The following is a 26,575-nucleotide window of genomic DNA, read 5'->3' on the forward strand; positions in this document are numbered from 1 at the left end:
ATAAAATTAGATAATTAAGAGAAACACTCCACGTTTTGCTTAAATGAACCGAAGCACTCTCTGTTATAACTGTCCCTTGCAGAGACCGTGATTTAATTAGGACAATTAGGCTAGAGACTTTAACCATTAATAGGTTATTAAGCGGATATTAAGTTCTTTAATAGCCGGTTGAGTCCTTACTCAATTCCGCACAGAAAATACTGAGTTAATTTTTTTAAAGTCCGTTTTCTGACTTTGTGAACGGATAGCGGCGGTAATGCGCTATATTTACACATAAACATGATGGAAGAAAGGAAAATTAGGTTTCATGTGCCATCGACACCGAGGCCATCAAAGGCAGAGCAGTAGCTCTGAATGTTTCTAGGATCAGTAAGGAAACTGGCTGCGGTCTTTCAAAGGAACCATCATATAAAATTAATTGTTGGTAAGGCGGGTACTAAGTCGAGATTCATTGGAAGAGTCCTTCGAAAATGTAGTCCATCAACAAAGGAGGTGGCTTACAAAACACTCGTTCGAGCTATACTTGAGTATTGCTCATCAGTGTGGGATCCGTACCAGATCGGGTTGACGGAGGAGATAGAGAAGGTCCAAAGAAGAGCGGCGCGTTTCGTCACAGGGTTATTTGGTAACAGTGATAGCGTTACGGAGATGTTAAACTCAAGTGGCAGACTCTGCAAGAGAGGCGCTCTGCATCGCGGTGTAGCTTGCTCGCCAGGTTTCGAGAGGGTGCGTTTCTGGATGAGGTATCGAATATATTGCTTCCCCCTACTTATACCTCCCGAGGAGATCACGAATGTAAAATTAGAGAGATTAGAGCGCGCACGGAGGCTTTCAGACAGTCGTTCTTCCCGCGAACCATACGCGACTGGAACAGGAAAGGGAGGTAATGACAGTGGCACGTAAAGTGCCCTCCGCCACACACCGTTGGGTGGCTTGCGGAGTATAAATGTAGATGTAGATATCGGCCTTTGCCTTGAAAGATTTAGGGAAATCCCGGAAAACCTAAACCTGGATGGTCGCACACCAGCTTGATCAGTCCTCCTCCAGAATGCGAGTCCAGTGTGGTAACCACAGCGCCACTTCACTCGGTACTGTTATTTTTCATTTATTTATTTAATATTATCATCCCATATGTGTCGCCTTGGTATTGTTCCTCTATGCACTTCAGGATGTCCGATTTTCGGCGTTTACTAACACATTTCACTTAAACCCTTCACTTTCATTATGATTTTTCAAAAGTATGTTGGCTGTGTGTCTTTACTGCACGACAGCGTTACCACCACCGTTGCTGTGTGTTTTTCGGTCGTCTGATGTTTGTGTTGTGGTATTCGTGCGTAGTTGGGTATCCGTTTGCTTGTTATGTTGGTACGAGTGTTGCAGTGTGTGGTTCTACGAGAAAAGGGGAAATTTGAGTACAGGTAACTAAAAGAACTGTCCAGAAACGGAGATAAGAATAACAGAGAAAGAAAGGGACATGAGAAAAATACGCAAATTACACTTTTGGGAATTTGTCGTTAGTCAGTTTCGGGCATTATGTGTCGGTTTTCACTTAACGTAAGCATTGGAATGTGTGGAAGATGCAATACTTTTGCGTAAGTTTGATCATGGTGGAAGTAATATATATATATACTGCCATTACACGTGACAAATTATTTTATTCGTATAAAAGTGTCGCTCTGATAGATGTGTAACGTAACATAAATGACTGAACAAGACTGGTAGCATCAGCTCGAGGTTTCCAGACAACAACAGATTAATTGCAACAAAACGCATTGCACACAGTTTCTGACACACAACAACCCGAAAAGCAAAATGTTAATCCCAGAATGGTCGTATAAGGAGTGAAATTAAAAAAAAAAATTCAGCTATATTTATGGACCATTATTACGTGAGCATGAACTGCTATTTAGTTTCAGATGTACCGTTTAGTATGCTTATCACAGCATGCTTTTCCTTCATTTCTTTTTTTCTCCCAACAAAGCTAAATAGCCCCATATGTTACGGAGATACCTCTCTCTTATAAGTCAGAAAGAAAGAAAGAAAGAGAGCGAGAGAACAGCTGCCTCACGTGAAATATGTGAGTCGCACAGAATGAAAGCAGACCGACTAGTGTATGGAACCCACCTCTCCACATCTCTAATTTGTCGTTTGTTTTTTCCTCCAGGTTGTAACCGTAGTCTGGGAGCCAAATAGCACCCCGGCATTGAGTATACATCTCGAACGAAAACTGAAAAGATTTCGTAAAATTGAGCTGCGCCACAGAGAGACTTCGCACTCCACTGCTACATACAAACCGCCGTCGTTGATGGCATATGTATTATGACCGCAGAGCCTGGCTCTTGAATACGCTACATGTTTAGCAGCTTCAGAAAACCATTTGAATTAGGCGGCGCAACCTCCTCTTGGTCTGCCAATCAACATTGCTATGCGCCTTCAGCGTGATGGTAACACCACATATAGATGTTGTGGGTCTGCGAGGTGTTGTTTAATACAATGTTTTTCAGGAGGAATAGTAATTATTTTAGACAAATTCGAATAAAACATTCCATATAACTTGGGTCCATTTTTTACTATTTGCAGAGATACAGCTGTTAGAATTTAACTCAAACAAATACTCACAGGCAAAGGCAAATGATTCAATTCAAAGTTGCAGAATGAATCTTCGCTCTGCAGCGGAGTACGCGCCGATTTGAAACTTCCTGGAAGATTAAAACTGTGTGGTAGACCAGTATTGGAACCGGGATCCTCTGTCTCTCGCGGAAGTAGGAGATGAGGTGCCGGCGGAAGTTATGTTGCGAGCGTGGATCGTGACCCGTGCTTGGATACGTCAGTCGGGAGAGCACTTGCCCGCGAAAGGCTAAGGTCCCAGGTTCGAGTCCCGATTCGGCACAAAGTTTTAATCTGCCGGGTAGTTTCAAGCACAAACTTTAGTTTCACAAATTCCACCTCAACGCACTTTCGAATTGTCTTCACACCACCACATGTAGCTCTTCTGAGATGATCTTTCTTTTCTTTTGTACTGGCAGCGCTATTCGTAATCCGAATGGTCAGTCTGTCTCCTGTGTCTATATTCTTCTTACAGACTTCGCCTTTCAACCTTCAGCATAGGTAACAATCTAAAATGTTAAGAACCGGGGACCTTGGTAGCCAAGAAACGTGACTATTTCTGCCGATCCATTTTCCGGGAAATGTTAGATTTAGATGATGCGTGACCTGGGGACTAGAATGTGCAGGGGCCCCATCATACTGGAAGGGTATACCCATCCCTGCAGCCAAAGAAAGCTCTTTCAATAATGAGAAGCCCATTTTCAAAAATGTCTAGGTAATGGGTACCTGCAAGACGATGCGGTAACACAACATGCCCAATCAACTGATTGCCTATCGCAGCACATCACATATTTACAGAGAAGTATTCTTGATAAGGTGCCTGCAGATAGCACAACTTCACAACTCTTAACTTCAAGACAAAAATGACAATCGATAAATAAAGTCATGACAACGGGGGTACCAACCCACGCAATGAAAACTTCTCTCTGAAAGCAGTTGTATCACGTAAGCAATCAGAATGTTATATGAAATGTTTTATTCGACTTAGTATGTACTAGTATGTCGTAAAGTATTTACTACCAGTCCTGGACCTCACTGTTTGGCTGAGAATACATACAGGGAGTTGCCTGTTTCTTATAGCGTAAAATAAGCTTTCTCCTTACTCCCAACTAGCGCACTGATACACCCGAAACGTTATTATAAATCTCTTTTGCCATAAGGGTAAACAATTTTTGCAAATTTACTTGCTCTTATAACAATCTTCTTCAGTTCTTATCTTTTCTTCGATTTAATCTCCATTTTTTTCTCCTGCGATGTGTTTTCAGTGCCACCATGCGAACTGTTCATATCCCACGTATCTCTTCCAACATAAGCAAAGCAACGTTGCCTCGCCGAGTAGGGGAGATTATATATATATATATATATATATATATATATATATATATATATATATATATATAGAGAGAGAGAGAGAGAGAGAGAGAGAGAGAGAGAGAGAGAGAGAGGGGGGGGGGGGAGGAATTCAGAATAATAAGGTAAAACATTAATTTTCCGCCTCCTAACTGCCGGAACTGTAGCACTGACAGCGAGGTATAGGAGAAACTCTTCCAGAATTTAATGTGAATGCTGCCTACATTCTCTACATGGGAACGTTCCAATTTGCCAACGAAACGCAGTTGAAGGAAAGGAACACGCAATGGAACGATGTTCATTTTCACAATTAGACGAGCGGAGATCGTGGTGGGAAACATCCGACTACTGTGAAAACCTTGGCCTAACAAGCAACACGGGTAACTGGCGGATACAAGAACCGGTGCTTCTGTTCTGTGTACTACTGCGGACTGGACTGAATAATACAAAAGCAAAGCAAACAGCTAAAATGTCTGCAATGCTATACATAGAAAGGAGCTCATACAATTGTCAGCAGCAATTGCAGTAAACATAATGATAACAAAAAAAAAAAATGGTTCAAATGGCTCTGAGCACTATGGGACTTAACATCTGAGGTCATCAGTCCCCTAGAAATTTGATCTACTTAAATCTGACTAATCTAAGGACATCACACACATCCATGCCCGAGGCAGGATTTGAACCTGCTACCTTAGCGGTCGCACGGTTCCAGACTGAAGCGCCTAGAACCGCTCGGCCACAACGGGTACTGATAACAGTCAGAAATGCGTTAACTACTAGCTACGATCGACAGCGTATCCATTACAATACACTGATTTTATTTTACGACGAGCAACCTATAAAGTGTTTCCTTAACAAGTTAGATATTTAGAGGAAAAACGACAAAAAATGAAAAGAAAACGGTTTTATCGGTTTGGAATAGCAAAAACTTGCCCTTTAACATTTCATTTATGATACCGCATAACTAGCTTGATTGTCATAAAACCAGACCCACCAGCGAAATGCACAAGTTTTTTTTGATGCTGTGTGTTTTGTCCCTGTTGATGACTTATGTCTTTGTGAAGTTAACGAAGTTTCAGCTTGTAAGTGTGATTCATTAAAAGGTTGTATACCATGTTGGTGTTTGTGTTTCTGCAGCAGATGAAAATGGAGATGAAGACAGCTTTAACAAAAAGAACTACAGCAACTTACACAATAATCAAAAGATGATCTCGCAGTCACCAACAACCTGGAGAATAAGATCATAATAAAAATACACACCGTTAATACCACAAAGATGCATATTTGGGCAAAAGAGATAATAATAGTTGTTTGGATAATAAGGGTCTGAATTCCCGTAAGTTAATCTGCCAACATGGCTACCGTTAGAACTTAAGCATCAAATAATAATAATTTCTTTAGTCCATGCCGCACTGCAATGTATACAACTGGCAATACGCCCTGACTGTAAACATCCCACTTCAGACACTTGGAACCATTGTTTTAAAAACTGTATTTGGTTTATCCAAACCTTTCCTTGTCGTTTTTACTCCTCCGTGTATTTCTGTTCCTAGGCATCCAGTCATTGTCTTCAGCAGTCTAACGTACGAAATCTTGCTTGAACTATAATATATCAATAATTAGTAGAAGACTGCGGCCTTGACAGACAGGTAATTTTAATAGCGATAAATGTTTTTGTATTCTTCTGCCATCTTTAGCTGGCCATTCGTTTTCAAAATGGTTCAAATGGCTCTGAGCACTATGGGACTTAACATCTGTGGTCATCAGTCCCCTAGATCTTAGAACTACTTAAACCTAACTAACCTAAGGACATCACACACATCCATGCCCGAGGCAGGATTCGAACCTGCGACCGTGGCAGTCGCGCGGTTCCGGACTGAGCGCCTAGAACCGCTAGACCACCGCGGCCGGCACTCGTTTTCTTCTGGAACTTGGTATAGGGGCACTTTCCTTATCCTGGAGAGTATTTCGATATTTTTTTACCACTTTGTAAAACATTACATAGTTTAACTCCTAATTATTTTGTGGTGCATATATCTGTGGAAATAACAGCATGTGATCTGCAAAATAGGAATGCTTGTTGACGTTAGTGCTCGCATTTTAGGTTTGAACTGCGATTCAGTCGAAGAAAATTTTACAACAGCACTACAGATTTTCGGTTTGCGTACTGTTGACAGTAGCTGCATGGGTATTTCAACACTTCTGTCCATGTTTGTGTGGGAAGTATATGGAGTTAGAAACAGGCTACGCATAACTGTTGATGCAGCCATTTTCCGCAGCAGCAAGATAAGTATTTGTTTTCAAACTTCAAGCGCCTTTTTTGTTTTAAGATAATATTTATTTACTTTTCAGATGAATTTTTCCTTTTACATTAAAGGCAATTTTTAGTTACTCGTGTGTCCGGCCAAAATCACCAAATGAGAGGAAACGCACATTTTGGCATGACAGACCCGTAGCTAAAAAAAATCCACTGAAGATGCCTTTAAAATAAAAGCGTTTGAAGTTGTAACACGTATTTTCGTGTGCTGAAAGTAATCATTCAGAACAAGATTCGGACGCTGGAAACATATGGAGATAAAAACTGAATTGTTGAGTATACCTCAGTGTGTTGGTCTGTCGTTTTATTCTTTTGCCACGACAGATGATGCTAATTATATAAAACCATGTGAATTTACTTTGCACCTACCACAGTTGTATTCCCTTACAGTTACACATACTTTGCAGGTATTGTCGCCAGCGTGTCCCTGCGAGAAGCCGCTCCTTCAGGCAGTCGGTCAGCAGCACACGGCGAGATATCGAGCGCGGCGCTCCGCACGGGCAAGGGCACGCGAGGACGCCATCGATCGATCGCTCGCCGACCGGACGCACCAGTCGATCCAATTTTAACGAGCACTCGAGTCGAACGCGCGCGCCGAACAATGCGCGAGGCTAATGCGCAGTCCCGTCCCGACCCGGTAGTGCTTGCCTGCAGATTTTTCCGACTGGCCGAATTTTACAATTCCGGCTTTTTTACGATTCTGGCTTTGTTCTTCACCGATAGACTGCAACTGCTGGGCGCAGCACTTAATTACAAACGCAGGCTACTTAATCATTACGGATGCAATCAGCCGTTTGATCCAATTCTATTCCAATACACCGGCGAGAGTACGTATTTGCAACAGACAATTATTTTTGCTTTTGTTTTATGTCCCTCCTATGATTCAGCGTAGCTCCAGTGCCCTCAGTGAGTTCTCTTTAGTAATTTATCCATAAATTTGTTGGTGTGCTGTTTTTAAGACGAAAGGAAAGGCATATTTTGGGTTATTACTAATGTTTAATTAATTTCTTCACCTTGCATTAGCATATCTAATGTTTTTGTTTGTTGTAAAATAACATTTGATGCTACCAGTGACGATTTTCTTGTATTTTTTCCTGTAACACGCTTTCTGGAAATAATTTCCATTCTTAACTGCGTTGTTTGTCTACTACAACATTTGTTTAGTGATGTTTGCGATGTATGAGTTGCATGCCTTTACTGTAATATAAACAAACGCAATGTTCATACAATGTAAGCTTTCACGGCCGGTATTGTCTTCACTTAAAACTTCCGGGCTGATAGGCCGTGGTCGAAGTATGAAACTCTCTCCTGACGTTTCGTCTCCGACTGCGGGAGACATCCTCGGAGGTAAAGCGGCTTTACCTCCGAGGATGTCTCCCGCAGTCGGAGACGAAACGTCAGGAGACAGTTTTATACTTCGACCACGGCCTATCAGCTCGGAAGTTTTAAGTGAACGCAATGTTGTATTTAATAATGGATCTTACTCTGTAGATAACGGCGAATGTGAGAGTAACTTTTACTTACAGGGTCTTGTAGTTCTCTTATGTAGAAACTCACACATACTACACATCACACAATTCACAGACCACAGTACACGTTTCTTATCGCACATTTCTGTTTTTAATTTACACAATACATAGTTCAGGGTACACTCTTTTTCTTTTGTTCATCTCTTCATCATTTATTCTCTTTTTCATTTCCACGTCTTTTATTCTCCTGTTCACTGACTCCTCTTTTTCCTCTCTTCTTCATCTCTTTTGCGTCTTTCGTCACTGTGTACTTAGTTTATTCAATGCGTAGGAAACAACAGTTGTGCGTCTACCATCGATCAACAGTGTTAAGGAATATCCAATTAAGCGAATCTGATTATGCAAATGTTAGTAGGATTTAAAATACACATTTTCCACTGATTTGCCAGCCATACATGACGTTTATGAAAGCCTTTTACACACCATGCTGGGTTGTGACGGGGATTCTGGTATGTATCGCAATCGCTGAAAATTGTCTGCTGGGTGAAAGAGAGACAGTAATTCCACACATTTTGTCAGCAACTAATATGGTAACAACAGAAAGGGCGCAGAGACAAAACGAAACGTGTACATCTGTTTGTGCCACTGTAAACTCCTCATCGTTTCTTCCCCTGTTCGTCAGCACCTTGTCCTATCCCTCTAGCCGCACTAAATAGCGGACATTCAGAAAAACACTGTACGCGAGACGCATAATAAATGGCCACGAATTTACTATGAAATGAACAATATCTGCAGCGAATAGTTTCTGAGCATTTCAAGAATGTATCTAGACGGCTGCGGAATCTTGAGTTTTTCTGAAGAATTGCTAAGGATGGACACGCAAGAAAGTGATTTGTCCAAGCTTTCGAAATTAGTAGTTCGGACAAGAAGCCCAGAGTAATGCACGTGATTTTTCACAAAAATTCTGATGCACTTGGCTTGTAAGAAAAGTCACTCAGTTAGAGATAAATACAAAGAGACTTAGTGGCTCATTGGTTAGGTGTGAGGCTTTAAATCCTAAAGGTAACGCGTTAGATTCTCGTTCACTCCTAGGATTTAACCTGCTACTTATCAATTCTTTCACCCTTGAAACACGTATGTAACGCAGCAGCGATGGCGAGGCATTGTAGCATCTGTGACCAGAGTATGCGCTTGACCGCGCGAGTGTTGCGAGCGGTTCTCAGTCAGTCGTTGCGAGTCTGTAGCTCTGTCTAGTTGAGAGCAGTACTCAGTCTGTAGTCGTCATGCAGAGCGGTCGGCAACAATGGTCAAGATGAGGAATAAGGTATACTGTTAATTAATATAATCATTAGATAATGAAAAATTTTATTTATTGTAATTATTCTCCAACAAGTCTCCCAATAATAATTTTTTATTTCAAAAGTATTTTCTCAAAAATTTAATTTTTTATTGAACTCAAGATTTCGTTGCACTTCCCATTTCATTCCACTTCTTTTGAAGAAAAATTCCACTTAAATCACAAAAAAAAAGAATATTATTATTTGCAATGCAGTTCCTCCAAGCGGTGCGCAACAACAAGAGCAGATATGTGACATCCATTTATTCTGAGGTAAGACTTTAATTCTGATTGTTTTACACAGGGCCAAAGACCGATGTTTCGGTTTAATTGAATTTTCTTGTCACTGAATGGACTTTAATTTTTTGAAGGATTTATAATTGAGTCAGATTGCGTATTTCACATTTTTGTTGCCATTGTCAGTACATTTCATTGTGGGCAGGTTACGCTTAGAGCAATGTCCATCAGCATTTCTAATTAGCATCGTCCTTTCTTTAAAAATTTTGTGGGGAGGTTACACTTGGCTCCCATTTCTATTAAGTATTGCTATATTTTCTTTCTTATAAAAATTGCGGTGGGGAGGTTACACTTGGCGACACCCAGTCCAGGATCGTATTTCGTTGAGAGTCTTTTGAACAACAGTCAGATATCTGCTCTTGTTTGCTTAGATATAATTAGGATTTAGCGCAACGCTGTTAATAATATTGTGACTTTCTCTCTACAGGTCAACGGCAGTTTGTTGCTTTGTTGTATTTGTGTGTTGCTTTTGCACTGTGTTGATTTGTTTTGTGAAAAATTTTGACTATTGTAAAAATGCCGCGAAAGACTGTGAATAGTGTATCGCGAAGTATTGTGAATGAAATTACCGACTTAAACAACGTGACCGATAGTAATTGTGATACGCAACGTAATGATGACAATCCTGCGTTCACTAACAATCAGTGCATTCCAACCACTAATGATGACTTTCACCTTAATGATGAACAAACGAACTCAATTGCCTCGTCTGTTAACTTGACGACAATTGATGACGCAGAATGCTCTATTGTAATGAGCGCTGCAGAGCTTAACACACCCGATTTGGAAAACCCAAGTAACGAACAGACAAATTTGTCTAATGAATATGAACAGATCACACAAAGTAGGACGGATTTATTTAATTCCGAAATAGTGAGTGACAGTGTACATCGGACTGATAATCCTTTTTGTAAGTTGCAAAATGACCAAATGGTCACACAAAGTGCGACAACTGCAGGTACATCATTAAACAGTACTGAGAATAGAAATGCTAATTTTGGTTCGGATCAAATTATGACACTATTGCTGCAACGAATTAACCAAATAATGGAAAACCAAGACAACAGTAGTAAAGATATCAAACAACAGAGTGAAAATTTCAAACAACTTAGGGAAGATAACAGACAACTTAGTGAACAAATTACAGCCGTTGCTGCGCAGTGCCATGACACTAAGGAACAGTTGCGCGTGGAAATTGAGGCTTGTTCACAAAAAAATAGCGAAGAAATAAAGTCTGTTGCGCAAGAATTAAGGGAAATGCAAACAGCCGCGACAAATACACTCAGAGACGAAATTAGCGGAGTCGCTAAACAATGCTCTGAAAAAGCTGCACAATTACGGGACGAGTTTAAAGCAATGACGGTAGAACTTTCGCGCACTATGGACGCAAAGATAGACGCGAAATTCGAACAGCAGAACACTCAGATTAACGAGCGCTTTAGTCAGCACATACAGAACAGTGATACGCGTTTCCGCAGATTTATTCAAGATCAAAACAAAGTAAAACGACAAGTCATGGAAACAATCACTGCACAGAGACAAGAGGACAAACGTAAAATATTCGCGAAAGCGAAGACGTATGTAGACAATAATATTACTACAGTGTCCGACAAAATTAATACCATAGAACAATTGAACGCGGAATTACGGGATGAAATTTCTGATCTTAAAGCAAAAACGGATACACACACAGTAAACATTCAAACAGTGACAGATAGATTCGAACAACTAGATCTAACACAGGATTGCGATGTCATCAAAGCTGATGTTAAAAAACTGAGCGAAACTACGCGCAAGTTGCAAAAACAGATTAATGCGTCTGATTCTAAAACCGATGATCAGGTTAAAATACTGACTGAAAAATGTGATGAATTGGCCAGTCGTATTGGTGTTATCGAAAATGCTAATGACAATAAATCAGACGATACTGCACCGGTTTCATTTATCCAAACGCCTGAATTTCAAAATTTACAGCTGACAATTAATGAAATCGATTCATCTAACAACACGTTACGTCGGAAGTTATCAAATTTACAACAAGAAGTAACAGAAATGAAAAACACTTCTGTTAATAATACACAACAGACGCCACCTTGCGAGCATTTATCAGAGTCACGCAGCGTGTATAATGTGAGCAATTTACAACAACTTCGCGACTTAAAATCCGAAAAGCCACGCGACTTAAAATCTGAAAAGCTACGCAACTTGAAATCCGAAATGACACAGACGAACAGATTCACACACAAACCTGAACGTGTTATCAAACTGAGTGACGAGAACGTAGATTTCGAGCAATTTGCATTTGTAAGAAAATGTAAGGAATTTAATAATGACAGCGTACAGGTACACGCTTTGCACTGTATACGACAATTTGTTTTTGTACTTTCACCGCTATTATCTGTAATGGAGAAACTAGCTTTGAATCTGAGGCGACAATTTGCTATTGTATTTTCATCAGCATTATCTATTATGCAGAAATCAGAATTAACTTGGATACAACTATTTGCTTTTGAAATTTTACCGCTATTGCCTGTAACACAAAAGTTAAAATTTATTTGCAGTGCGTAAATGACCTCAGGGGATTCATTACGCTTTAATGAATATGTGCCGTAGCGAGCATAGGGCCCCGAGCTGTAGTAGTGCTGTTTCATCTTTAGTTTTCTGCACTGCTGCCTTCTCTTCTACTATCCTTTATATCTATCCAAACTGCTCTTTAACTATTGCTCTTTGTAGTATTAAGAAACATGTAAGGAATATCCGATGTGACAAACTTTTACCGAATGTGACAATTTTCAGTAGGCACTCCCGTAATGACAACTACCGCCGTAATTTTAATTACAGATAAAATCGTAATCATCAGTATGTGTAAAAGTAAAATTAACAGCAAACGCATTTTTTGGTAACAATAGACGTTTCCCACCACAATAGCATGAAAGTCAACCGCTTACCATACGTAACCAACAATGCAGTCTACAAGGTCAACCAAACTTTAATGTTTCGCCGCGTGCACGTATAGTCCCAGCCCCAACAAATAGTAACGCATGGCAGCAAAGAAATAACTACGTACAGACAACACACTATTTCAACTCGCATCGCTATGCGCCGTATAGAAATTACTATCATGACAGACGTAAGAATGATGAGCACAATTTTCAGCGTACATTTAATAACAGTCGATCTTATGAGCAGCAACAACATCAGCAACAACAAATAATCATGAATGGAACAGACAATAGGTGTCATCCATAGCGTAACACGTCAGTAAGAAATAACGGAACAGTTCATATAGTGGATATGCCACAACATTCTCCCGTAAATAATAATACGTACGATAGATTTTAACCAGATACAGCACAGATTGCATATTACAGTAACGCAAACATTACTTTTGACACGCAGAATTTTGCTCACGAGAATGTTATTTGAAAAATGCTCTGTTGAATGCTCCACTATTATCGCACCCAGATCTTACTAGAAATTTTTCCATTGCCACCGACAGTTCCAACACCGCTTTAGGCGTACATATTTTCCAGGAAATAGAAGAAGATGGTTCAACAGTTATTAAAAACATCGCATTTGCAAGCCGCATTTTGTCACCTGCTGAGCGAAATTATTCTGTTACAGAACTTGAAACATTATGTGTTGTATGGGCTTTCACGAGATTTAGGCACTTTCTTTATGGCAGACATACCACCGTTTACACAGACCATAGAGCTATACAATTTTTGCTTTCAGCTAAATTTACTCACGACAGGTTAAGTAGATGGAAACTTTATTTACAGGAATTTAATTTTACAATAGTTCACATTCCCGGCACACAAAATGTTATAGCAGACGCACTATCGCGTTCTCTCAGCAACAATCAGCAAGACGTAGCAACCCACTTCTGCAAAGCAAATTTCAGTGTCATGTACATTCAGCAAGTCGCATTTGAAAACTTTATTTCATCGTCATTACAGGACATAGCACAAGAACAAAACAAAGACAATGTCTGGAAAGAAATTAAACACCTTTGGCTAGATAAGAATAATGTTACGATTAGGAACCACTACACTGTACGCAATGACATTCTGTTTCGCCGCTCTCATCCTGACAGCAACATTTGGTTATTATGCATTCCTGACGAACTGGTTAACAAACTAATTTGGTACACTCATTTAAGTTACGCACATTACGGAGCACGAAAATGTTTTCTTGTATTGCGACAGAACTGTTATTTTACCAACATGGAAAAACGTATACGACGAGTTTTAGCGTCTTGTAAAATTTGCCAGAAAGCTAAATCAGACACCACTTCACATATTCCTCCTTTATATCCCATTATACCTGTGAAATTAAGACACATGGCCGCAGTAGATATTTTTGGTCCGATTCCGAGAACTAACAGAGGTTTTTGCTACATTTTTGTCGCTGTTGAGCTCACTTCAAAATTTGTTACTTTCACTCCGTTACGCAAAGCTACTGCTAAAACTGTTTCGAAAGCATTTGTAAAACATTTTCTATCTCATGTAGGGCATGTAATGAAAGTAATTTCTGATAATGGATCTCAATTTCGTAGTAGTGTATGGACACGCATGTTACGAGCTAGAAACATTTCTCCGATCTATATATCCAAGTACCACGCTTCTTCGAACCCTTGTGAAAGATTAATGAAGGAAATTGGTAAGCTGTGCCGAATATACTGCCACAAAAGACATATTGATTGGGATACACACATACTCTCATTCCAAGATGTAATTAATTCCATTCCAAATGAATCCACTATGCTATCTCCGACTGTTATACTGAAAAACGTTGAACCACCGAACAAAATTAAAGAATTAATAGACTTCCCCAAAAATCGTCGCCTACGACACCACGAAATAATTGACATTGCGCTGAACAACATCAAACGTGCCGCAGAGCGCCGGAGAAGACAGCAAAAACAGGTTTGTACACGCCGCGACTTTCACGTTGGACAGAAGATATTAGTACGTACACACTATTTATCCAGCAAATTAAAAGGTAAGTGCAGTAAATTTGAACTTCTATACGCAGGTCCGTATCGGATTCGCAGCATCCCTCACCCCAATGTTGTACACGTCGAAACTTTGAGAACCAGAAAATCGAAAGGCAATCACAATATCTCAAACATTAAACCGTTTATTGAGTGAAATCACTGTATGATTCAACACACTATGATGCCATTTACTAATGCAATTAATTCACCTGACTAATTATTGATGATTATCGTATTTTTTTTCTTGGCCAATGCCCGGCAAGGTAAGGTTAGCAGGTCGCTCTTCTTGTCGTCACACATCAGACCGTGCATATTTTTCCAGATGAATTTACACATTTACGACTATTTCTGCAATTATATTTATGTGACTACTTATTGATGATTATCGTATTTTTTCTTGGCAAGTGCCCGGCAAGGTAAGGTCAGCAGGTCGCTTTTCTTGTCGTCACACATCAGACCGTGCATATTTTTCCATTTTTTTGTGTATATGACTGTACTCCAGTTTTGTTTGTATGCACTATGAAATAGTTAAGATATAACACACACCAGTCGACTTTGACATTTTTTTTTGCTTTGCCTTATGACATCTCAACATCGTGACTGTTTCACATTTTTTTTTGCTACTGCATTGTATTATTCTGTGTACATTTTTTTGCATCTGAACACTGTCAATGTTTTTGACATATTACGTTTTCTGTCATGTTATGCTGTATGGTTAATTGTGTCACCATAAACCAGTCATTATTTAGTGGGTATAGGATTTAAATGCAAGACATTAATCTTTGTTCATCAATTTCAGAAAGGAATGATGATTCTAAGAAATAAATTTAACATAAATGGGAATTTCACCTACGGAATAAACGAAAGGAGATGCAATAACTTTATGAGGAAGAGTAAAGGGATCAGGATTAACAAGCATTAACAAGACTATACTATACTCATCACAGAATAGCAGTCTTAACTAATTTTTTCTTTCAGATTACAAGGTGATTGATGCAGGCTGTCAGACTGAACTACACATCTTAGTTTTAGTGATGAAATATGCTAGAGATAAGGAATAGTTACGTAATGAGTAATGAAGTGATTTTTTGCAGATGATAGTGAATACTGATGAATAATGATGAAGGAAATGGTATTATGAATAATGAAGTTTTTCTTTACAGGTGGTGATAATAATGAAGTTATGATAATATGGATAATGAAGTGATGGATAATGAAGTTTTTTTCTTTACAGATGAGGATAATGTTGAAGTAATGTATTTATGCTACGTAGTTATTTAAGTATTTGTTGCAGTTTGCTTTGACAGCAGGTGTTACATTGCATAGTAGGATGACGGAAAGTTTTGGAAAGGACAGCTATGGAACACATTTTATACACATTTCACTACTTGTTAATTCGAAGTTCACTACTTTTCAGCATAGTGTGCGTTTCTTCTTTCAGGTCAATAATCCGTTTTGTATTTTTTCCAGGAGAAGTTTTTCATGACACTTACTAAACCTGTTACTTATTATACCTGTTCTAGTACTTGCATTTTTATATTTTTTTTTACCCATTTGTGTTTATCATTTATAAATGTGATCACATGTACTGCCTTGTTACATAATCTTGCTACAGCTGACTCATGACGAATGACGTTACCTATCCTCATTTGCAGCAATAGGTCAAAAGCAAAAAGTATTATGCCTCAGCAATTAATTATCGATCCCAACGCAATGCATTGCTACCAAAAAAAAAAAAAAAAATGTATTACCAGTCCCACATAATGTCACTAGTTTATGATAATTCTGAATAATACTGATCAACTCTGAATAGCATGTCACTCGAGTAATGACCTCTTAATGAGACTATATTCAAAATAATGCTTTGTCACTAGCTAATAACTGCCACTGTTTAGTGTAATGCCTGTGATTACTAATGATTTGACTGTAATTAACTGATTTTTAATAATGACTTTGTAATGATCTGAATAATACTGAATGATGAACTATGTTTTATTCTATTCAATACTTGATGGCCACTGAGTGCCAATAATTAATGTCACTCCACGAATTGTTATTAATTATGCCATTGATTAGCTCTTGTTTCCAATGTTGATACTTTGTGATTTGAAATGAATGTGACTGTTTCATAATGCTTTGTAATTAGGAAAAGACTAATGATTCTTAATAGATTGGAATGACACATAATTAATTAACTATGGTACTGTTTAATAATGCTTTGTAATTAATTAAGGCTAATAATTCTTAGTATATTGAAATGACAAATGATCAATTAATTAACTGTAATTATACAAATGATTAATTAACTGTAATTAGACAAATGATTAATTAACGACAAATGATTAATTAACTGTAATTAGACAAATGATTAATTAACGACAAATGATTAATTAACTGTAATTATACAAATGATTAATTAACTGTAATTAGGAGAAGGTTAATGATTCTTGATTATACTCTGTAACTGAAAAGAATGCGATTATTTCATACTATTTTGTAACCAGGAAAAGAAGGCTACTGATTCTATGTAAAACAATTAATGAACATTTTTCTGTAATACTACATACTTGGTACAGAAATGTTCAATAACTGGGCTATGAATGCCACGAACTATCAATGAAGACTGTAATTGTCAATATTATGTGACTTGATGTCCTTCACCTCATAAGCTGACTACCCTGAATTACTGCAATGTCCATTTGTCCTGTTTATCCCAGTGATCATGGAGCACTATATTTGGTTTTGCACTAATTCTACGTTGGTGTGCCTTGTAAGAGTGTGGTGTTGACACGACATGCTGTCCACCACCATGAGCGATGAAGACATTATTATGGTCCCACTGTTTGGTGTACCTAATGTACTGCCAAAATGAAAACATGGAACATTACTACGACAGTTCAGTGTCTTGGCTACACTGATAAATTCTGATGGGAAAAGAACTTCAAGTTGTGTCACTTGGTGTTGTACTACTGTGGAAAGATATGGACTTTCAGAGCAGCTGTGTGCAATCTAAAGTGCTACAACCATGATGCAATCCTTCCCTTTCCTATCCTGATTCTTGTCACATAAAGAAAAAATTTTTTTGGTAACATCATTTATGTTCATAGGTTATACATTTTTCGATTCGCTAAACTCCAGTGTGAGTACACTTATGTCACTGGTCGACATGATGTTTGCCATTATGTTTATTTGTTGTGAAAATGCTAAAGACATTTTTCAGTGCATGTACATTTGTCAACATAATATTTTTTGCCAGTCTGTTTATTTGTTCTGAATATGCTAAAGAATTTTTTCAGTGCCTGTGCACTTTGTTATCTGTCAAATAATTTGTATATACTTTTCTGATTTGCTACTATGTTTTGTACTCACATTTTGTCTTTGTCTGATATATTTAGTACTTAGTGCGTGTGCACAACATTTACTTTATGTACTACATCTAATTATTCTTGCCAGTCTGTTTATTTGTTCTGCATATGCTAAAGAATTTTTTCAGTGCCTGTGCACTTTATCTGTCAAAAAGTTTGTATATACTTTTTTCTGATTTGCTACTATGTTTAGTATTCACATTTTGTCCTTGTCTGATATATTTTGTACTTAGTGCGTGTGCACAACATTTAAATATTCTGTAAGTTGTAGGATTTTGTTAATTAAAGAAAAATTTTGCCACGCTTGGCAAGTCCAAATGACTCACCATCGCTGCCAAATTTTTGCCCCCCGAGTGGAGGGTTATGAAACACGTATGTAACGCAGCAGCGATGGCGAGGCATTGTAGCATCTGTGACCAGAGTATGCGCTTGACCGCGCGAGTGTTGCGAGCGGTTCTCAGTCAGTCGTTGCGAGTCTGTAGCTCTGTCTAGTTGAGAGCAGTACTCAGTCTGTAGTCGTCATGCAGAGCGGTCGGCAACAATGGTCAAGATGAGGAATAAGGTATACTGTTAATTAATATAATCATTAGATAATGAAAAATTTTATTTATTGTAATTATTCTCCAACAAGTCTCCCAATAATAATTTTTTATTTCAAAAGTATTTTCTCAAAAATTTAATTTTTTATTGAACTCAAGATTTCGTTGCACTTCCCATTTCATTCCACTTCTTTTGAAGAAAAATTCCACTTAAATCACAAAAAAAAAGAATATTATTATTTGCAATGCAGTTCCTCCAAGCGGTGCGCAACAACAAGAGCAGATATGTGACATCCATTTATTCTGAGGTAAGACTTTAATTCTGATTGTTTTACACAGGGCCAAAGACCGATGTTTCGGTTTAATTGAATTTTCTTGTCACTGAATGGACTTTAATTTTTTGAAGGATTTATAATTGAGTCAGATTGCGTATTTCACATTTTTGTTGCCATTGTCAGTACATTTCATTGTGGGCAGGTTACGCTTAGAGCAATGTCCATCAGCATTTCTAATTAGCATCGTCCTTTCTTTAAAAATTTTGTGGGGAGGTTACACTTGGCTCCCATTTCTATTAAGTATTGCTATATTTTCTTTCTTATAAAAATTGCGGTGGGGAGGTTACACCCTTGGCGATGTTTGCTGATGTGAAAAACGCCGAAATGCGTCGTCTTTATGACTCCACGTTAAACTATAGATTCCTCTACAACTGGCAGGGCAAGCCAGTTCCAAACCAGAGGAAAGCTGCAACATACGACCTCCAATAGGCCCAAGCCTAGCAAACCACCGTGGTGCTCAAAACAGTTGATGGTAGCTTTACTTTAAATGGAGTGTACTGCATTGACTACCGAAATACTTGGGCGTCACACTACACAGAACTCAGCAAAGAACTTCAACTGAAAGAATAAGAAGTACGCGAGAATGTTGTATACGAGACTTAACAAGTAAAGATAACCTTCAAATCGATGCTATCCTTCAAGCACGTTGCAAATATTAATCGTACTTCATGATTAGCGGTTCTGGGCGCTACAGGCTGGAACCGAGCGACTGCTACGGTCGCAGGTTCGAATCCTGCCTCAGGCATGGATGTGTGTGATGTCCTTAGGTTAGTTAGTTTTAATTAGTTCTAAGTTCTAGGCGACTGATGACCTCAGACGTTAAGTCGAATAGTGCTCAGAGCCATTTGAACTTCATGATCAAGCACTATAATTTTATTGTTGATCCACTATAATGATTGGTTGATTGAGTTGGGGGTGGGGGACCAAATAGCAAGGTCATCGGTCCCATCGTATAGGGCATTTACCTGAAGTGATTTAAGGAAATCACGAAAAACCTACATCACTGTTTAATGAATGTAATCTTTAGTAGAAGAGCAGTTTGAATTACACGACTTCTTCTACTCCACTGACTAGTTCCCACTTAAAAACTGGTACCCATAATTTAAAAAAATAGTGTAGTTGCATGAGAACGACTACAAACAATAATGTGCTCATTAATGTTAACCCTTATCATACATACATATCCTTTAAACTAGCTAGTTCCACATAATTTCGATAAAAGAATCGTTCAGATGATCAATGGAACATTTAACTAACTACACGGTCATTACCATTTCGATAGAAGGTTAATCGTATCAAAAACGTTTAATGGGAATTTTGCAGATCTACACTCGATTTCCTCCTCTTCCTCTTTTACTCTCTTCATCTTCCTCTTCTGCTCTCTACCTCTTCTTCTATTCTCTTCTTCTTCCCCTTCTACTCTCTTACCGTCTGCTCTCTACCTCTTCTACTCGCTTCCTCTTCGTCTTTCACTCACTTCCTCTTCTACTCTCATCCTCTTCCTCTTTCACTCTCTTCTACTCTTTTCTTATTCCTCTTCTACCTGCGAAGTCAATGTCATGCGCCAGAGATCTACGAATTTCATTCACACACACTTGAGCTCCGCATCATGTATCGCGAATTCGACCAATAAATTCTTCCTATGTTCTCAGTGTCAATAATGGCGATATTCGGAGCAGCCGGCCGCGGTGACCGTGCGGTTCTAGGCGCTCCAGCCCGGAGCCGCGCTGCTGCTACGGTCGCAGGTTCGAATCCTGCCTCGGGCATGGGTGTGTGTGATGTCCTTAGGTTGGTTAGGTTTAAGTAGTTCTAAGTTCTAGGGGACTGATGACCATAGCAGTTGAGTCCCATAGTGCTCAGAGCCATTTTTTTTATTCGGAGCACTTGCAAGCGACATCTCACACTCGGTCATGTGGTCAATGGTTCAAATGGCTCTAAGCACTATGGGACTTAGCATCTATATAACCTAAGGACATCACACAGATCTATGCCCGAGGCAGGATTCGAACCTGCGACCGTAGCAGCCGCGTGATTCTGGACTGAAAAGCCCAGATCCGCTCGGTCACCGCGGCCGGTTGTGGTCGATGATCTCTGGATAACAGCGTAACTGTGGAAACTGGAGCTCATCACCTTTTAGCACATCTTTCTCTTAGTACCACCTGTACCTGCATTGCAAATGAACGCCAAAGCAGTATAAATAAAGTCTTCATAGTGTTTACTCTTCTTATTTTTGGGAATTCGGAATGTTCCCCTGAGTAAAGTCCTTGACCTATTTGAAGGAATAACCGAAACGTCGGAACGCCTACAATGACGTCCCTCTCAACGGGGACGATGTCTATGATACTGCCGATTTGTTGTCGGGACTTTTATATCCGCCGACTCTCAATTGGCTAGCTAGACTGTGTCTGCTGTATTCGATGAAGACTAAACGACACAAGAGAACGAACAATAATACGTACGAACTTTCAAACCCAAGAGAGACTGATAGTTTCCCCTGCGCACCTTCCACTAACTACCGCAGTTTCTTTCGAGCAGTCCTCGACAGCTGCCGGTGTAAATTATCTTCCCTAACGAGTGCAGCACACGCGAGGAGCGTTGCCTGCGACGCAGGTGTCCCCACTGCAAGGATAGGAGGGTACGGGCAGCGCAGGGGAGCAGCGGGCGGCTGGAAGTCCTAGCACTGCCGCTTGCCCTAATACAATTACAACGCGCAGGCAGGGCAAATCTTATTTCTGGCGGGCGGGCGAGGCGAGGCGAGTGTGCTTACGTGGGCCCGGCTCTAATGAGCACGTGCGGCCCGCAGACAGGATGCTGCGCCGCGGCCGCTGCTGACTTTGACACTAACACTGGCGCCGGCAGGCGGCTAGCTGCCCTGTTCACTTTGCAATAAGCCGCTTCTGCTCTTCATCGCAGCGCAAAATCACAAAAGCACGCCCGTGCCGCAGTACGCGCTCCCTGAAGTTTTATGATTCACGAGATCCCGCTACCTGGCGTAAACACACTGGACAAAAATATTAATCGCACCTAGGTTACACCACGCTAATACCGTGAGACGCCGCCTCCAGCCTTGAAAAATTGTTGTGTACGAGTTAGTACGGAAACGGTAAAGGGAGGTGAGCTGCAGAGTCGTGTGGCAACTGTCGTCGTAGGAAAGCTGACCAGGAATGGAAATGATTACAGTAGCGAACAGTTTACACAGCAAACAAAAGATGTACAGGGCTATTACAAATGATTGAAGCGATTTCATAAATTCACTGTAGCTCCATTCATTGACATATGGTCACGACACACTACAGATACGTAGAAAAACTCATAAAGTTTTGTTCGGCTGAAGCCGCACTTCAGGTTTCTGCCGCCAGAGCGCTCGAGAGCGCAGTGAGACAAAATGGCGACAGGAGCCGAGAAAGCGTATGTCGTGCTTGAAATGCACTCACATCAGTCAGTCATAACGGTGCAACGACACTTCAGGACGAAGTTCAACAAAGATCCACCAACTGCTAACTCCATTCGGCGATGGTATGCGCAGTTTAAAGCTTCTGGATGCCTCTGTAAGGGGAAATCAACGGGTCGGCCTGCAGTGAGCGAAGAAGCGGTTGAACGCGTGCGGGCAAGTTTCACGCGTACCCCGCGGAAGTCGACGAATAAATCAAGCAGGGAGCTAAACGTACCACAGCCGACGGTTTGGAAAATCTTACGGAAAAGGCTAAAGCAGAAGCCTTACCGTTTACAATTGCTACAAGCCCTGACACCCGATGACAAAGTCAAACGCTTTGAATTTTCGGCGCGGTTGCAACAGCTCATGGAAGAGGATGCTTTCAGTGCGCAACTTGTTTTCAGTGATGAAGCAACATTTTTTCTTAATGGTGAAGTGAACAGACACAATGTGCGAATCTCGGCGGCAGAGAATCCTCACGCATTCGTGCAGCAAATTCGCAATTCACCAAAAGTTAACGTGTTTTGTGCAATCTCGCGGTTTAAAGTTTACGGTCCCTTTTTCTTCTGCGAAAAAAACGTTACACGACACGTGTATCTGGACATGCTGGAAAATTGGCTCATGCCACAACTGGAGACCGACAGCGCCGACTCCATCTTTCAACATGATGGTGCTCCACCGCACTTCCATCATGATGTTCGGCATTTCTTAAACAGGAGATTGGAAAACCGATGGATCGGTCGTGGTGGAGATCATGATCAGCAATTCATGTCATGACCTCCACGCTCTCCCGACTTAACCACATGCGATTTCTTTCTGTGGGGTTATGTGAAAGATTCAGTGTTTAAACCTCCTCTACCAAGAAACGTGCCAGAACTGCGAGCTCGCATCAACGATGCTTTCGAACTCATTGATCGGGACATGCTGCGTCGAGTGTGGGAGGAACTTCATTATCGGCTTGATGTCTGCCAAATCACTAAAGGGACACATATCGAACATTCGTGAATGCCTAAAAAAACTTTTTGAGTTTTTGTATGTGTGTGCAAAGCATTGTGAAAATATCTCAGATAATAAAGTTATTGTAGAGCTGTGAAATCGCTTCAATCATTTGTAATAACCCTGTATGTAACTCCTATTTCTCCAGTGTCAACAAAGAAAAGGCTCTCAGGACTAATGAACGGATTATGGTGTCGCAGCTGTGTGAAGGCGGCGTCTGCGTAGCCAAGAGGCTCTGTGCGAGTGAGCTTTGTGGCTGCCCCAGACCATCCTACACCGTGGCGGCAGAGGATGCTCGCAGTCCGGAGCCAGTGGAGGCGTGGCTCAGCGGGCGTGCTCCATTGGGTCCGCCTGATTCCGCACGACCGCTGTCAGCGTCAGACGGAAGCTTGCACTTATATTGACAACTTTATGACGCCGCTACGATGGTATCGATAAGTGATACCAAAATAATGGCCTGAGTTCGGCGACGAAGAGAGTCCGATCTTCTTCAAGTGTGCCATATCCAGCTGAAGCTACTCGCTGAAGATCAAAGCCCACAGAGCTAACAAACTGCGGGTATGTGGACTGCTACATTCCACCTGCTATTACAAATAGTTCCAGGCAATTTCTATAGGATTTAAGATCCAGCGATTTACACTACATGCTATTAAAATTGCTACACCACGAAGATGACGTACTACAGACGCGAAATTTAACCGACAGGAAGAATATGCTTTGATATGCAAATGATTAGTTTTTCAGAGCATTCACACAACGTTGGCGCCGGTGGCGACACCTACAACGTGCAGACATGAGGAAAGTTTCCAACCGATTTCTCATATACAAACAGCAGTTGACCGGTGTTGCCTGGTGAAAGGTTGTTGTGATGCCTCGTGTAAGGAGGAGGAATGCGTACCATCACTTTTCCGACTTTGATAAAGGTCGGATTGTAGCCTATCGCGATTGCGGTTCATCGTATCGCGACATTGCTGCTCGCGTTGGTCAAGATCCAATGACTGTTAGCACAATATGGAATCAGGAGGGTAATACGGAACGCCGTGCTGGATCCCAACAGCGTCGTATCAGTAGTAGTCGAGATGACAGGCATCTTATACGCATAGCTGTAATGGATCGTACAGCTAGGTCTCGATCCCTGAGTCAACAGATGGGGACGTTTGCAAGACAACAAGCATCTGCACGAACAGTTCGACGACGTTTCCAGGAGCATGGACTATCAGCTCGGAGACCATGGCTGCGGTTACCCTTGACGCTGCACCACAGACAACAGCACCTGCGATGGTGTACTCAACGACGAGGCTGGGTGCACGAACGGCAAAACGTAATTTTTTCGAACGAATCCGGTTCTGTTTACAGCATCGTGATGGTCGCATCCGTGTTTGGCGACATCGCGGTGAACGGACATTGGGAGCGTGTATTCGTCATCGCCATACTGGCGTATCACGCGGCGTGATGGTATGGGGTGCCATTGGTTACACGTCTCGCACACCTCTTGTTCGCATTGACGGCACTTTGAACAGCAGACGTTACATTTCAGTTGTGTTACGACCCGTGGCTCTATCCTTCATTCGATCCCTGCGAAACCCCGCATTTCAGCAGGATAATGCACGACCGCATATTGCAGGTCCTGTACAGGCATTTATGGATACAGAAAATGTTCGATTGCTGCCCTCGTCAGCACATTCTCCAGATCTCTCACCAATTGAAAACGTCTGGTCAATGGTGGTCGAGCAACTGGCCCGTCACAATACGCCAGTCAATACTCTTGGTGAACTGTGGTATCGTGTTGAAGCTGCATGGACCGTTGTACCTGTACACGCCATCCAAGCTCTGTTTGACGCAATGGCCAGCTGTATCAAGGCCGTTACGACGGCCAGAGGTGGTTGTTCTGGGTACTGATTTCTCAGGATCTATGCACCCAAATTGCGTGAAAATGTAATCACATGTCAGTTCTACTATAATATATTTGTCTAATGAATACCCGTTTATCATCTGCATTTCTTCGTGGTGTAGCAGTTTTAATTGCCAGTAGTGTAGCAGGCTGGACCAGGTGCGACAGAATGCCTGAATGTTTGTTAAGCCAGGAATGTACACTACCCGTCAAAAGTTTTCGATCACCTATCACAACTACGGATTAGTGGTTAAAACAGGGATTTCGCTTCGAATATTCCATCATATTGCCATTTCGATGATGAAACAAGAATAAACATTTAAAGACTAACAAGGGGAGGCCGCCAATTGTGAAATTCAGATTCCATTCATACTGCGCATAATAAAAGCTCATTGCCAGAGGTGTAATGTGGCAAAGCACCAAGATGCACTTCTCAGCCGTTGTCGAGAAAATCGACAGTTAAAAGAAACCGTTGCGGAGAAATACTCTCTACGATTAATGGTTTTCTACAGCGTTGTGGCGCAGCGGTAAGCGCTGGAGTTCGTAATCCGAAGGTCGCCGGATCGAATCTCGCGCCATGCAATTTATATATATATATATATATATATATATATATAAACTATTAATGAATTGCTTATGCATGTTGGTGAAAGCGGATCACTCTCCAATTGTACCGCCTCCATTTTTCCGTTTGTTGAACAGGGTGTACCAAAGCTCTCCCGTCCGCACTCATTTTCGACGATGTTATAAGTTGCGCTAGGGACCACATCTACCTTCTTTCGAAGTTAGCAGGCGACTACGCTGTTATGCGGCGGCTCGTTTCGGCCCATTCAACATCTGTCCTTCAAGTGTAACGAGCGAGTAACGGAGTTTATATTTCATACCTGCCACAACAAGTTTGTGTTCGTGGGGTCTCTATTCTAATTTGACTTACGCTATACGTATTCGTTTCGGAATATCGTTTCTACGTCTTCCGTTAACTATTCGTGGTTAACCTTATGAAGATAATTAATAACATTTGTGAAATACAACTTTGTTTGCGGAAAACATAATGATGTTCGAAGTCGCCAGTTTTTCCACGACAAACGACTTTCAACAACTTATTATATGGATAATTGTTGCAACAGATTGCCGGGAATTTATATATATATATATATATATATATATATATATATATATATATATATATATATATTTGAATTACAAAAAACGAATACTAATAAAAAAAAGTTGAATGGCGCGAGATTCGATCCGGCGACCTTCGGATTACGAACCCGAGCGCTTACCGCTGCACCACGACGCTGTAGAAAATTATTAATCGTTGAGAGTATTTCACCGCAACGGTTTCTTTTAACTCGATTTTCTCGACAACGGCTGAGAAGTGCATCTTGGTGCTTTGCCACAGTACACCTCTGGCCATGAGCTTTTATAATGTGCAGTATGAATCGAATCTGAATTTCACAATTGGCGGCCTCCCCTTGTAAGCGTCTCTGTTGTGTATTTGATTGACCGATCGTCTAGAGGGGCGCTGATGAGTATCTAACAACACTGACGTGCCTTTACCTAAGACAGTTCCATTCGAATAGGCTGCATTGCTTTCTGTTGTGTATGTAGCAATCCGTTCGCATTAGTTTACGGTAC

General features: G+C 40.7%; 1 protein-coding gene across 1 annotated transcript in view; it reads right to left on the reverse strand.

Annotated features, from left to right (window-relative positions):
* LOC126413152 (protein Fe65 homolog) overlaps nt 1-26,575 on the reverse strand; it is a 521,914-nt gene that overhangs the window by 429,733 nt on the left and 65,606 nt on the right. The window lies entirely within an intron of this gene.

Source organism: Schistocerca serialis, chromosome 7 (assembly GCF_023864345.2).
Source record: "Schistocerca serialis cubense isolate TAMUIC-IGC-003099 chromosome 7, iqSchSeri2.2, whole genome shotgun sequence".
NCBI classification, from domain to species: domain Eukaryota; kingdom Metazoa; phylum Arthropoda; class Insecta; order Orthoptera; family Acrididae; genus Schistocerca; species Schistocerca serialis.